Genomic DNA, 13,838 nt, shown 5'->3' on the forward strand with positions numbered 1-13,838 from the left:
TTTTTCATACAGACATTATCTCCCATGTTACCTCTTCAAATCAAGCCTCTTTGAAATAAATTTGCATATAGAATTTAAGAGTTTAAAGATAAAATCAAATAGCCTAGCCATTCCTGCCTATCATTTCCAAAGTAAAGCTACAGTCCAATCATCTCAAGGTTTGCATTACAACATCAACTAGAAATTCAAAAACTCATCTAAGCTTTGCGTGTCTTTGAATATGTGTGTTGGGGATGGAGGTGGGTGGAGGGAGCAAGGTAGAGAAAAAGATACTTTTGAGAAACCTATTTTAATTCTGCACATTTTAGAGTGTCTCAGTCTTTGGTCTTTAAACACTGTACTGCACTGCAGATTTTTTTCATTTTGAAGGGATTTGGCAGATTAACCAAGTCAAAGAAACTGTCCTTAGATTGGTCCTCTATCTAAGTAAAGGTTCTGGCAACTCAAAAGGAAGCATTTGCAAAGTTTTACTAGAGATTCAAAAATTCCCTTAAAATGCCAAATTTGAAAATGATCTATTTCATCTAAATCCTATAACTCTCTGTGGAGAATGTATCAGTAAGTCTTTTTGGTTACATGAAACAGACACCAAATCAGAGTAGGATAAAATGGAAGGGTGATTTATTAGATGGGCACAAGTGTATCCCACAGAGGCAGAGATACAGCCAGTTCCCCTGATGCCAGGAAGTGGAAGGCAGGCATGAACCCAGAGAGAACAGTCCTCTTTTTCTGCTCCTCTGTCCTTATAGAAAAATATGCCACCCACAGATCTCAGGTGTACTTGTCATAGTTCCAGCCACACATAGAGAACTGACTGCCTATTTCTGTATCCCCAACTCTAAGAAGAGAGACCTTGGGGGGCAATCTCGGATTAGGAACCCAACTCTAATTGAAATAACTTACGGAACCATGTGGTAACCAAATATGGGTGTTAAGGTACAATGAACCATTCTTACTGAGAGAGATGAGAGTTATCCAAAAAGAAGAGATGGTTTGTAGGCTCCATGGCCACCCAAGGTATGCCAGTATAGATTAATGGGAAACAGAGTTTAAGCAAGGACACCATGAGAGAACGTTATTCCATCCATGTACTCCTATTACAGAAGTTCATATGACTGCAAGTACTCATATCTGACACCAACAGAGAATGGTCCCTTTTGGTATCATTTCCTTTGCTCCTAAGGGGCCACCAATAGCTTATGGGCTTAGACAAGAGCACAAATAAAGCAACTTTGATTTTATTCTTCATTTTTTCTTACAAAGATTTACCATAAATATCATGGGCATCTGGGAATTAACCACCACAGTGCACTACTGACTTAGCTCAGTCCCCATTCTTCTCTTTGGTCTGATATTTTAGTTCACCTGGTTCATCAACTCTGTCAACTGCTGTTTTCAGTATATGTGAGCAGTAGTAAATAAAGTTCATGCTCACAAGAATTTAGAAATGAGAACATTAATACTGCTCTTTTACAGGCATAATGGATAAGTACAGAGCTATTTAATCACCTGGAAAATAACAGGTCAGCAGAACTTTTATTTTCATGGTAGAAGATACTAACGTATTTAAAGAGGGGGGAAGTAGTCAACCATGGACAAATAGACAAAGAATAGCTATAGAGACAGATGTTGGCAGTGGCTGTTTAAGACTCCTTTAAAGGGAAAAGCTAACATCCATTTGGTATTCTTACATAGGAATATGGACATCCCTCATCTGGGAGGAGAAGCAGGAGGCTGCAGGCAGCTGAGAGTTTCAGTTCCATGGAAAAGGCCACTGAAGGTAGCAGAACATGCCACCCCCAAATCTGCCACTTCGGAATATTATTTTGAGCTGTGGGCATTTGAAAGTTATCAAATGAAAGGAAAGGCTGTCTCTGAATTCCCCGTATCTGCCTAAAGCAAATCTTCTAAAAGGAACTAAGTTGTCATAGATTCTCTCCCAAGAGTTTGATCAACCAGGTAGGACTGGCTGCTGTCACAGGAGAGGGGAGGAGAAGTCCTAGAGGCTGACATCACACCTAGACAAACTTTGTCACAAACTGTCACACCTCTCATCTGTTTTTCTAAGGGTCCATTCATCTTTTCTAAAAATCATTTACTCACCCCAAAGAGGTGTATATCCCAACTTTCCCTTCCCCCACTAATAGAGTTTTTAAGTCTGAATTCTAAGCCATATCAAGGGATTACTCATGGTAATCCCCTGGTTCTCTCCCATGTATGCATGAGATATACATGTGAATAAATTTGTTTGTTTTTCTCGTGTTAACCTGCTTTTCATTACAGGGGCCTCAGCTAAGAACTCAGATGGGTAGAGGGATAATTATTTTTCCTCCTCTACCCATCCTCATTGTGAGACTCGGGTATCAGGCTATCCATAGCCTAATAGTATGGGGGGCGGGGGAATTTCTCCTCTTCCCTTCTAGGGTTTTCTGGCTGGTTTAAGAATTAATTTGACATGAGACAGATTAGCAAAAGAAAATAAAATCAAATTCAATTTCATACATATGAGGGCTCCATAAAATTATGATATGTCACTCAGAGCATAGGAGAAAGGGGGTAGGGGTCTGGAACTTCAAAGTGGAGTAAAACAATTCATAGGAAGATGGAAAAAGCAAATGTTTAATAACAAATGTTTGCTAGACGATACAGAAACAATGTGACACAGAGAGAAATTTTAACAAACAGACTTTGCTAGGTTTCTCCCTATCTACCAAAAGTAGTTCATATCATACTATAGTTATTTATGAGGATAACTCCCTTCCTGGAATAGGTCCTCATCTAAATTCTTCTAGGCCAATAGGGAGAATGTCAAAGTTTCTTAGTGAGTCTTTCGGGCCTTTATGGTTTTCATCTTAAAAGAATCCTCATGCCATAGTTGTGCATTCTGCATCCCTACAACAGTCATGTCTTATGCCATATCATATGGAAACATACCCATGTCACTCAACTCCTTTCTTTCTCTTCTCAATCAGAACAGACAAGATTCTGATGCTGTGTCTCCCTACTTTGTACAGACCTTCATAGAAACTGGAATATTGGATGTACTGATCCAATATTCTGTGTAGTGGTTCAACTGCTCATTGTAAAATCCCAACAGGGCACCTGGGACTAGTATTTAGTTTCACAAGCTTGAGTAATGAGAACGTGTCTTGAAGAGAAGAATCTCCCGTGAGCTAGACTGTGGACCCTGGGAATGAATGCCCCCTCCAAGACAGCCACCAAGGAAACAACCTGCTCTCATCATGATGCCCTGGACTTGCAAGCAAGGTCTCAGTGAAGCATTTTTGTATTAATTTATACATGTGCCAGCTTGTTCTTATATGATTTTCTAAAAAGATAGCACAATAGCAACATCAATAACATGATTTTTAAAAAGAAATAGAGTCCCATGAAAACCTGTTTTCATTTGTGATTCTTGCCTTCCTATTCTTATCCATATTCATGCATATTCTTGCATATCTATTTGCAAATCTTGCCATTTTGTATTTTTTACATATCAGAACCATTTTGCATATTTTATCATTGCCTTCACAATGAAACTATAGACAGCATTTTGATGCCAGTATAATGAATATTCTGTTCAACTTCATTTCATTACTACCTTAGGAAAAGTCCCCTAGAATTCCTATCACAGAGGACTGTGGACAAAAAGGGTGTTTTATGGAAAGTAACCTCACAGGGTGAGCTGATCCTAAATTCCTAACTAGCAGATCATGGTGGGTAGTCACTCCTCAGGTTTATAGCTTCTTTAGTAAAAGGTTTACCTTTGCCTTAAGCAAGTCCTGCCTATTGTTTCTGTGTATGTAGGTTAACACACCTTTGAAATGCCCCTTTCAGACCCCTCCTTCCAAAAGGGACCACACTCAAAGAGAGGAGGTAATCTTAACTATCCTGTAATCTGATCCCAGCCTTGCTTTCTCTGACCTTCACTTAATCTTCCTTAGTTCCCTCCTTAATCTCAAATGCATAAAAGAAACTGCAAACTGTTATTATCTGAAGCATTTTTCTCAGTCTGAGATCTTGCTCCTAGGCATATCCTGTGTTTGACACAAATAAATTTTTACAAAAATTCTCTACAAGGTTGTCTGTTCTTATATCAATAGGATCATCTCTCCTGATCAGGCTCTCTGCTGTCAAATGTTCAGCAAGAGGAGTTACCCATCCATAATGCCACCAGCAATGTAACAGCCAACTGTTCGCCACAAGGTTCTCAGCACTAAATATTATCATTTTTTAAGTAGTGAAATTTTTAGATCACAGTGATACTTTCAGATTGCCATTTTGTTTTTAAAGGGCTCTTTACAAATTAGGAAGGTGTCCGAGAATGTTGATGTATTTAACTTGTAATTTAGGAACCTATATACCATACTGTGTTCTTTAAAAGGATTATGCTGAGGCAAACACAAATGAAGTTGACACGATTAGTGAAAACCTCTTCTGTGATATAAGCAGGCCAATGCGTAGTTGTTACAGGGTGCAGCTAAGAGGGGGGACCCCAAATAGGCATTTGAAATGGGGTCCAGAACTCAAGGTGGCCAGGAGATTTTAAGATGTCTTCATCCCTTCCCCCACAGGTGTGAGTTGGGGGAAGGGGCACACAGAGCAAGAACATGCAGGGCAGCTTTGCAGCTAATCCATGGCATTGTCATTTAACATACCTATAGCCTTTGGCTGGTCACTTAGATATGCTAAATAGCTATGGCCATGCTCAAGGCTAGTGGGATGGAAAGGGACCTCCCCCGCCAATATGTGACTGGGGGCAGGTCCCCCAAGCTACAGCACCTGCATGGGAGCTTGGAGAAATTGGCTCCATGACATGGGGTCACACCTGCCCAGACCCACAATGGTGACCAGAAAAGCTGGAGAAGACAGCAGATTGAGGGCAAGTGTGGCTGAGTGTAGGAGGAGTTGGAAATGGGGCTGCAGAGGAAGATTGGCTCGGGGATTTAAACCCAGACATGGCAGCCATTGAAGAGAGAACCACACGGCTTTGGCAGAGTGGGGACTCCCCCTTCCCACAGCTTTGTAGGGAGGGAAAAGCATGCAATTTTGGCTGAGTGGGGACTCCCGTGGCCTTGGGAGAGAGGACCACATGCCTTTGCCAGAATGGGGACCTCCGCAGCTTTAGAAGGGGGAACCACCACCTGGTTTTAGCAGAGATCCCCGCAACTCAGCTGAGGGTACTGGGAACCCAGGGAGGTCTCCCAGTTGAGATGGAGTACTAGCTGGGAATAACCAGAGGACTGCCTGAGCCATGGACTTCTATTTCCTTTCCTGAGATACAGTACTCTGTACTGGGCAGAGGGGGAAGGAAGGAAGGACTGTGTCTGTTTGTGGGTGTTTTAAGGGACTTTAGGATTTTTTTGATGAAGACATTAGGTCACTACTTTAAGTTTGTATAGCATTAAATAAACGTTTCCTTTCCTTTTTCATGAATCTCTGGCATTGAGAGACGTCTTTCCTCTGGAGGCGGACATAACAGACCTGGGGGCTTCTTTCAGTAATAGTATATTGTCCCAGGCCCCCCCTTGTTTGTTCTGTAACATAGTTGTGAAATCATGCTGAAAGGCCTCACCTGCTGTGTGTCCCTAAGGGTAACACACTCCTGAGAGGGGCTTTAATTAGCCTTAACTTCCTGCTTTGTTTTGTTTGTTGTATGAACTCCCTGTTAGGAGGAAATACTTTCAGTTGTTTCTTTGACTACAAAGACGTGCTGCAAAACATCTGTAGGGAGTAAACTCCAAACATGTTAAAAACTTGTAACAGAAAGGCTGGAAGCTAATTTGCTAACATGAATTGTCCAGCTCAGAAGTCTATAATCCTGTAATTCAGTGTAAACCACTTCGCTCTGACTCCAATAAATTCATATTTTCTGTGACGTACTTAGGGAAAAGGGTGACCAGGTACTTCACATCAATGAGATATCTTTTTCCTTTTGCCACCCTTCCCCCATCCTCTTTCCCTCTTCTTTTTAACTCTTCTACTCAGAAAGATTCTCAAGGAAGAAAAATGTATCCTGTTCTGCATTTTTATAAGCTGGACAGTTTAGCTTCCAGATTTCTGAGGTTTTTGAACACAGAAAATTGTGCCTCATAAATAATCCAACGCTATTCTCAAAAATCATTGCCCTTGGTTATTAGCCCATAACACCAATTTCCTTTTGTAAAAAAATTATTTGTTTCTTTCTAGAGAGAAGAAAAGAGAGGGAGAAAGAGAGAAGAGAAACATCAATGTGTGAGAGGCTCAGTTGCCTCTCACACACACCCTACTGGGAACCTGTCCCACTACCCAGGCATATACCCAGATTGGGAATCAAACCAGTGACCCTTCAGTTTGAAGGCCAGTGTTCAACCCACTGAGCCACACCAGTCAGGGCACGAATTTCCTTTTAGAAACAAAACAAAAAATAATGGTTATTTTTTGAGACAAACTTCACTCACAATAATTCAAAGAAAATACAAACTTAATGATCAGCCTGAGAGGTGGAATAATACATTCCAGGAAATAATAATAAAAGTTATGATGACCTTAAACTTGTTAAACTCCTTTCAGGAACCTCTGAATTATAGGGGAGTAATTAACCAAGGACTGGCAACAACTCACAAAAGTCCAAAGAGTTTGCCTTTTAGTTTGTAGCCAAATATGCTTACATTTTTCCTCTTTGAAAAATAAAGATTATTTCTCATATACCTTCCTATGCACTGAACTCACCTGCAACATACCCATAACTCTTGTGTTTAGCTTTGAGCTTCAAGGTGTCTGAATGGGGAAACTGGTAGGGTGGCAAGTCAACCAACTTTTTTCTCTGTTTGTTTTATTCTGAATAGGGAGGGAGGGAGGGAGAGGGAGAGAGAGAGAGAGAGAGAGAGAGAGAGAGAGAGAGAGAGGGAGAGAGAGAGAGAGAGACTCCATCACAGCTTCTAAGAGAAATCTACAAATAAGAACCTAAACAGATTAGTAGAAGAATCAGAATACAGAAGGAGACAGTTTTTCCTCCTAGATGATTAGACTAGGAGGAAAAAGACTTGAAACGACTGAATGTGTTTTCTGATAACCACCTATGGATCTCTCCAAACAGACACATGTAAACTCTGGCAACTTGTCTTCCATCCTGTCAAGAAAATATTTAGTAACAGCTTTGTAAGAGTAAGTGCTCACAGTTGCCCAGGGAGCTGGGGATTTGCTCTGTGGTGCTGTTTTTTTCCCAACAAGTTCCTTTGTTGCTTTGTGTGTACTCTCACAAAGACCCAGACTTCTTCTACAAGTGAATTACCATTCTCCCTGCAGGAAGACCATAGGGAAGTACAGCATCCATCCAAGCTGGCTTTATCTGATGGCCCTGGCATATGTAGAGTCCTAATAGTGACTGAGAAGGGGTCACCATTGACTGACCCCACAGGGGTGTGATGAAGCTTAATTGGCCAGTAGCTGCAAAGCCATTTGAAGGAAAACTACTGTTTAAAGTGCTAAGTATTAATTTTATAATTAGCTAAATGAAAAGAAATGTTATGTGGCTAAGGAGAACTTTCCATTTCAGAAAGTATTTTTGCCAGCAAATCCCTTTGCAAAATGTAGACAAAGTTCTATGATATACAGGAAGTTGTACAGAAAGCTAAGCAGCAAGAGTTGCTGCTATAGAATTTTAAAATTATGGTGGGTGACATTGTTCACCCCTAAGCAAGTGCCTACAGTACAAACCTGATATCACTGCTTTTTATATGGCATGTGTTAAACATTGTCTCCACTTCCCAACTGTACCAGATTTAAAAACTTACCTTTTTTTTTTTAATCCTGTGGTTTTTTTAAAGATTTTATTTATTTATTTTTAGAGAGGGAAGGGAGGGAGAGAGAGAGAGAGAGAGAGAGAGAGAGAAACATCAATGTGCGGTTGCTGGGGGTTATGTCCTGCAACCCAGGTATGTACCCTGTCTGGGAATCGAAACTGCGACACTCTGGTTCGCAGCCCACGCTCAATCCACTGAGTTACGCCAGCCAGGGCTAAAACTTACCTTTTTAAAGTTATGAAATTACTGAACTTACTGAGCACATCCCTACTTCCTTACTAGCTCTGAAATCTTGAGCATGTTATTGAACTCTGAGTCATTTACTCAACTATAGAAACAAGGCTAATGTCTACTTTGTAGGGTTGTTGTGAGACTTAAAAATGAATTAAGGGAAATAGAGGCAGCAGCAACATCATCTTACAGTAATGCCAGAACTTCAGTAAGGAAATACTTCTGAAAAGTTTATGAATACTTGGTCTAAAAATTCTTTTGATTAGTTCCAAGAGCTCTGTAAACCTTCTGAAATTCAATGTGGAATGACATGACTGCAGGGATATGTACATCATTCTAGGAAAACTCTTCACACATCTCATCACATTCAGAGGTTAACAACCACTGCTATAAGCCATCTAGTTTACACTTCTCTTGTTTCTACTTTAATGGAGAACCAGAGTCCCATTTAGGGTAGAGTGACCAGGCCAAGAGCATAGCAAGGAGCCTGTGCTTAGGTTGTTACTTAGGCTTCACTCCATCCCAGCATCTGCAGACCTCTCCCAGCAGTTGTGGTAGTAGTCCTAGCTTCCTTCTTCAGTCTCCACCCATCCTCATCTCAGGACTAATCACATGACACAAGGCAGGAGAGATTTATGAATGCCTAGGCCAATGCTCTGGGTCAACATCAAGTCACCTCCATGGCAGTGTGTTGTCATAGAAAATCATGATCTTTGAAATAAGAAGACTTGTGTTTAATCCTGTTCCACCATTTACTGGATCTATGACCTTAGAAAGGCTTACTTAATCATTCTTTCTGTCATCTATAAAATACAAGCAATAAGATTTACTTTTTGAGTCCATTAGGAGAGAAGTGAGATAATATAGAGAATATAGAAAAATGGGAACAAATGTCAGGTAATAGTAGGTGCTCAACATTATTCCTTTCTCACCCTTGGGCTTCCACCTGGCTCTTTTGGTCACCTTCCTGGGACCCAAATCCCTTTAGGAATGAGCTATGGCTCCCTTATCCTTCCTCCCACCTACACACTCAAGCCTACTCAGAGCCACAGACCCTACTACCACAAAAAAACTTTTCTGATGCTTACTACTTGCCTGATATTCAACTTTCTACACTATACTTGTGGCTCCTGAATTCCCTAGGTTCTACTCACCATAAGGTCACCCCCCTACAATGAGTGAGGCTGACTAACCTACCTCCACCTCCCACACTTTCCACTTATTTGAACTGCTGCCCATCTTGATTGTTGGGTCTGCCAGACTCATCCCACACACACCTCACCTTCAATCTCTCTACCACAGTGCTAACCAGTTCTATTTAAAATTCTTACTGATTTTAGATAGAAAGGTTTAAGAGAATTTGACTATAACTTGTACAAGGATGTTTAAGAAAATTGGAATTATTATGCTTATGAATTTAGTATATTTGATTCAAAAGCAGATTTACAAGTTTGGAAAGTCAAATGTAACCTCCTCCCAAGGACTCCTCTATTTGCCCTTCCTCCAACAATCTCTGACACATTATTTTAAGGTATTAGAAGTAACTTTGATATCTGCAGTATCTTGTTCATTTACTGGTTCACACATTTATTCTTCCTCTCTTGCAAATAAACTATAGTTCAGTAAGAATAAAACCTTGTCTTTCCTAAAACATTGCCTGACACATATTAGGAGTTAACATCTGTTACATAAATAAATTTAAATAAATAAACCCACCTTTGCATTAGTACAAGGCTATTTTAAGAATATATCTCAATGTAACAGTGAGTCCATAAGACACTCAATTATCTGGGGTTTAACTGAACATATGAAATATATAACAGAAATATTAGAAATATCTAATCCAATCTCCTCGATTAGGACTAGGGAAAGTCTAAAACCATAAAACCCATCTACTGCATAGAGATTGAATGACTTTTCCAAAGAAACAGGAAGTTGGTAATTGAATCATGCCTGAAATCTGGGTTTCCTGCTTTCCAGAGTATGAGGTTGCAGATACTTGAGGAGCTATGAATATTGAAGGGAAGGTTTTACTCTGACTTTCAATTCCTAAGAACATGTTCTGTGTTTTAGAATGACCAGGAAGATTGCACATTACCAGTTAAAACAAATTGAAGCACCCTATTTCCACCCCCAACTTTATTAAATGCATTAATTTTACTGTTTGATTATTTAAGTAAACTTTCATTTGAATGTTTCAAATGAAAGCAAGAAGTTAAGAATACATGGGAAAGTTGATTCATATTCATTATAGGAATACAAAAATTATACTTAAATTTCCAAAAAAATCCAATCCTACTAAATTTCTCCTGGGATCAGCATCAGCATCTCCCAGTTCCTCCTGCCTACATCCTAATCTTCAGATCTGTTTTTAATTTTTTTCATGAAAAGTGTGTATAGATTTATTTATTTCCATAGTTCTGGGAGAAGGTTGTTAAAAGCAATTGATAACTGTAACAATGAAAAAAGGGATAATCTATAAATTATTTTGTAGGCTTGTAAGTTTAGATGTACACATCTAGGGGCAGGCTGTGATCGTCCCTGAAACCCAAGGAGCTAGTGGCCATATTCCTCACTTTTCCCCCCAGCTTACTCCAATGATAAAAACAGGTTGCAAGTATTTCTCTGGAAAGAGCTTATACACAAGTCTGGCATCTAAGGCTTTTGTGGCTGCTACCAAGGAACAGATACCTAAATCAGCCAAAGGAACTTGTAAGTCCCACAGGACTACACCAAAAAAAGAAACAGTTCCACCATGGCTATACACCTAGGCTTACCATCCAGGGAGTAGGCAAAAGTGTCCATCTTCCAGCTTCTCCCTAAAAAAAGGGTTTAACTTCACACTTTCCCAGCAGCTACCTGAGGGTTTGGTTTCTAATCAGCCTGCATCTAGATGCTGACTGCTATCTTCCACTTTAAAACACCAACAGGTTGTGGCATACTCTGTACTAGGAGCCACTCAGAACAAAGAAAGACAAAAGCTTGGACAACCACAGAAGTTTGAGCAGCAATCAGGAGCCTGGCCTATGATGACTGATGAGACTTGTCCCTTAAAGGAGGCCTGTCAGGACTAAGGAGATGTGGCTGTTTCATCTAATGCACAAACCAACAATAGTTAATAAAAATTAATAAGTGAATATGTTCCAAAGAAAAGAACAAGTTCAAGAAACTAATATTAAATGGAGATAAGTGTTTTACCCAACAGAGTGTTCAAACTAACAGTCATGAAGATGTTCCTCAAGGTCAGGAGAACAATGCATGAACAAAGAAAAAAATTTAAACAGAAAGATAGAAAATATTAAAAAGTACCAAAGAGAAATCATAGAGCAAAATAATATAATAACTGAACTGAAAAATTTTAAATACAGGAGTCCAATAGGAGACTACATCAAGCAAAAGAAATAGTCAGCAATCTTCAATACAGGCCAGTAAAATTCACCCAGAGGAGCAAAAAGAAAAAGTAATAAAAAACAATAAAGATAGTTTAAAGGACTTATGGGACACCAGTAAGTGGACGAATACATACATTATAGGGTTATAGGTGTCTTAGACTGAGAAGAGGGAAAGGGGCAGAAAGCATATTCCAACAAATAATGGATGAAAACTTCCCTAAATTGGGGAAAGAAACAGACATCCAGATCCAAGAAACCAAAAAGTTTCAAGAAAGGGTCTCTAAAGAGACCCACACCAGCACATATTATAATTAAATTGTCATAAGTTCAAAACAGACAGAGAGAAAAGCAGCAAGAGAAAGAGACTTATTACATGCAAAGGTATCCCATAAGACTATCAGTGGATATTTCAACGGAAACTTTGCTGGCCAGGAGGGAATGGTGTGATATATTCAAAGTGCTTAAAGAAAAAAAATTATGAACCAGGAATACACTACAAAGTCATCCTTAAGAATTGAAGGAGACAATTTTCCAGACAAACTAAAGCTGAAGGAATTCAACACCACTAGAATCTTCTTAAAGGAAATGCTGAAGAGAATTCTTCAGGCTGAAACAAAAGTTTGCTAAAGACTTACATGAAAACATATGAAAGTATAAAACTCACTGGTAAAAGTAAATATATAGTTAATTTCATAATACTCTAATATTGTCATGGTGGTATGTAAATCATGTATAACTACAGTAGAAAGGTTAAAGACAAAATTATTAAAACAACTATAAATAAACAACTACAACTATTGTAGTTATATTATAACTACAATAATATGTTAATGGATACACAAAATAAAAAGATGTAAATTGTGACATGAAAAACATAAAATGTAGAGAGTGAAATTGTAGAGCTCTTTTATGTGTTTGAAGTTGTTATAAGCTTAAAGTATACTGTTACAAATATAATATGCTTTATGTAAGCTTCATGATAACCACAAACCAAACACTTACAACAGATACTGAAAAAAATAAAGAGAAAGCAATCAAAGCACACCACTATAGAAAATCATGAAATCACAAAGAAATCAAGCAAGAGGAAGAAAGGAACAAAATTATAAAGCACCAAAAATCATTAAAAATATGGTAATGTAAGTTCACACAATCAGTGATTACCTTAAATGTAAATGGAATAGATTCTCAATTGAAAGACAAAAAGTGGATGGATGAGTTAAAAATAAAAACACAATGCCAACAAGAGATTCACTTCAGTTTTAAGGACACACATAGACTAAGAGTGTAGAGATGGAAAAAAGATATTTCGTGCAAATGAAAATAGAAGGAAAGCATATATATATATATCGACTTTAGGTCAAAAACTATAAGAAACAAAGAAGATTATTATATGATGTTAAAGGTATCAACTTATCAAGAGGATATAACAATTACAAATATTTATGTACTTAAAAAAGTACATATATAAAGCAAATACTAACAGATCTAAACAGGAATATAAACAGATATATAATAATAGTAGAGGATTTCAATACCCCACTTACAATGAATAAATTGTTCAGACAGAAAATCAATAATAAAATATTGGACATAAACCACATGCAGGGTCAAATGGACCTAACAGATACATAAAGAACATTCCATCAAACAGTACACAAGGAATATTCTCCTGGATAGATAAAGTGTTAGGCCACAAAACAACTCAATAAATTTAAAAACATTAAGATCATATCAAGTCTTTTTTCCAAACACAATGGTATGAAATGAGAAATCAAATTACAAGAAGAAAACTGGAAAATTTACAATATGTGGAGGTTAAACAACATACTCTTGGACAACCAATGGGTCAAAAAATAAACCAAAAGCAAGCAAAAATACCTTGATACAAATAAAAAATGGAAATACAAACACCAAAACTTATGGAATACAGCAAAAGCAGATTTAAGCAACAAGTTTATAATTATAAATACCTACATTAAAAAAAGAAAAATCTCAAATAAATAACCTAAATTATATCTCAAGAAACTAGAAAAAGGATGACAGACTTAACCTCAATTTAGCAGAAGAAAGAAAATAACAAAGATCCAAATGGAAATAAATGACGTAGAGACTAAAAAGACAATAGGTAAGATTAATGAAACTAAGAGCTGGGTTTTTTTTTAAAAGATAAAATTGACAAACCTTTATATGGACTAACAAAAATTTAGAAGAAACAAATAAGTAAAATCAGAAGTGAGAGAGATGACATTACAACTCTTAACACAGAAACACTAAGGATCATACCAAACTGCTATGAACAACTCTATTCCAACAAATTAAACAACCTAGACAAAATGGATATATTCTTAGACTGAGTCATGAAGAAACAGAAAATCTGAACAGACTAATTACTAATAAGGAGATGGAATTGGTATTTTAAAAACTCCCC

General features: G+C 38.0%; 1 protein-coding gene across 1 annotated transcript in view; it reads right to left on the bottom strand.

Moving 5' to 3' along the window:
* FHIT (fragile histidine triad diadenosine triphosphatase) overlaps nt 1–13,838 on the bottom strand; it is a 1,459,115-nt gene that overhangs the window by 1,114,072 nt on the left and 331,205 nt on the right. The window lies entirely within an intron of this gene.

Source organism: Phyllostomus discolor, chromosome 7 (genome assembly GCF_004126475.2).
Source record: "Phyllostomus discolor isolate MPI-MPIP mPhyDis1 chromosome 7, mPhyDis1.pri.v3, whole genome shotgun sequence".
In the NCBI taxonomy this organism is placed as follows: Eukaryota; Metazoa; Chordata; class Mammalia; order Chiroptera; family Phyllostomidae; genus Phyllostomus; species Phyllostomus discolor.